The sequence below is a fragment of the Humulus lupulus genome, chromosome 1 (genome assembly GCF_963169125.1).
Source record: "Humulus lupulus chromosome 1, drHumLupu1.1, whole genome shotgun sequence".
NCBI lineage: Eukaryota > Viridiplantae > Streptophyta > Magnoliopsida > Rosales > Cannabaceae > Humulus > Humulus lupulus.
Window position 1 is genome coordinate 264,086,267 of NC_084793.1, and position 2,107 is coordinate 264,088,373.

The window sequence follows — 2,107 nt, forward strand, 5'->3', positions numbered from 1 at the left end:
CTTTCAAAGCCTAGTAAACTGTAGACGCCTAGAACATCCTAAAAATTACTCAGATCATCAAGAATAAAGATCATCCTAAAAATCCTGGTAGCATAAACAAATGGAATTAGAATAAAGATCATCAAGAAAACCAAATATTTATTTGCAGACGTTCAGAATAACATTAAAGCCGATAAAGATGGTCAAGGTAAAGGCAGAATACAAGTACCACAATCAAAACTAAAACACACATCCAAATGATTTCCCCAGAAAAGTTTAAGCCAGTGGGAATTTCAGCTATAAAATTGATTTCTATCAATATTTTCAGTTCTGTTTCAAATAAAAAAAAAAGACAAGAAAAGAAAAGAAAAAAGAGCAGCTCGATTCATACCTTTTCAGGTTTAAGTGAGCCGCAACTGTTAATTAGTTTCTTATATTTATCTCAGTGTTCTTCTGCTAATTTACATAATGTATTTAACTGTGTTTCAAGTGCAGAATTAGCCTCTGACAACTTTGTCCATGTTTCCTGTGATTTTTCGGGGTTAGACTTCTGCCATTTTTTAACAGCACCTACCATTGATGGTGTAGATGATCCTCCAGTTCCTGGTTCTCCAAGTAACTGTAAAAGCACCAATCACTTAAGGGACAAGACTCACAAGAGTTGCATCTATTTTTAGCAAAAAGCTTTCAAAGGTGCACATCAATGCTATAAACCAAAATCACAGGATCCAAAATGCAACCAAAATCCATTTACAGCAATCAATTAGATAAACATGAGTAACGGTTCCAACTAATAAGACTGATTTAGAGAGTTAAAAAAGTAGTACATCATCATGGGCAAACTGAAAATTAATATTAATAGATTAAATACACCTCAAATAGCAACAAGTGGATAGTATAAAACGCATGCTTACAAGATTCATTAATGGTGGCAAGGATAGCTTTGTCCTCTCATGGTCCCATTTTCCTTTTAAAATTTCGATAACCATTTCTCCCAGGGGAGCACCTTTTATGGCAACCTGCAATATAAGAACTAGAAATTTACATGTGATGTTTGTTATTCTAAAAGGATGAAATTGCATTTTAAATTCTGTATCTTTTCATATAAATGTTTGTTAGAACAAAAAATTTGTAACAATGACATATTCCCTTATGAAATTAACGAGCAGCAACAGGTTTGTTTGTGGAAAGAGGAGACAAGATAAAGACCTGAGCAGAAGAGATTACTTCTGGTGAAAAACGGACATAACGATGGCTACCATAAACTGCAGAGCTAACATCAAATCCACTGCCAACTTTCCCCTGTTCAATGCAATGAGCAGTTTGAGCTATAATATGCACCACATCCAGATCTACAGTGCCCTTCACGTGAGCAAGATCAACAACTCCCAGGTAATGAAGCAAAGCAGCAACCACCGAAGATGTCATAGCAGCAGATGAACCCAATCCAGTTTTTGCAACTTCTGGCTTGCTATTTTCTCCGCTGGATTCCCCAGAATTGAAAGTAATTGATGCAAAAGGAGGAAGAGCAGCCAATGATTCAGGCAACAAAGGGAGTCCACGTGCTTCAATCTACAACCAACAAGCCTCATTAACATCTTCAATTAGATTCATAAAATAATTTAGAGAAAAAGCACCCTAATAAATTTTAGCAGCATGTTGAAATGTGCTCAAAGGTTATATCCGATGATTTTGTAAATTATGGATTTGACAATATCAAGAAAACATGTTCATTAACCATACCAAGCACTGACAGGAAGAAAACCATGTAATATATAGAACACTGAAAAGGTAATTACGTGATTCCGATATGAATAAAAGTCATTGCTACCTAAAATGGTGATATCAAGACCTTCATGAAAAATCAAGATGAAATATCAGAATCTTGGTGTTCTCATAACCTTCCAGTTGGTATAAAGGTAAGCTATGGGGGGGGGGGGGGGGGAGAAAGTAAAAATTACCTTGCAGTAGTAGTTTTTGTAACACTTCCTTCCTGTCCTTGTCAGCTGTAGCATATGCAGCTGCCACAAAGTACTGCACTGCTTGCTCCACAAAAGGGTTCCCCGACTCCCTGAATTTTTAATCATGATATAGTGAGTGAGATCTTCATGATTTAATTAACAATTTA

The 2,107-nt window shown here is 35.9% G+C and overlaps 1 pseudogene; it reads right to left on the reverse strand.

The window, feature by feature from the left end:
* Positions 1-349: 349 nt before the first annotated feature.
* LOC133833622 (phosphomevalonate kinase, peroxisomal-like) lies at positions 350-1,747 on the reverse strand (annotated as a pseudogene).
* Between the last annotated feature and the right edge of the window lie 360 nt (positions 1,748-2,107).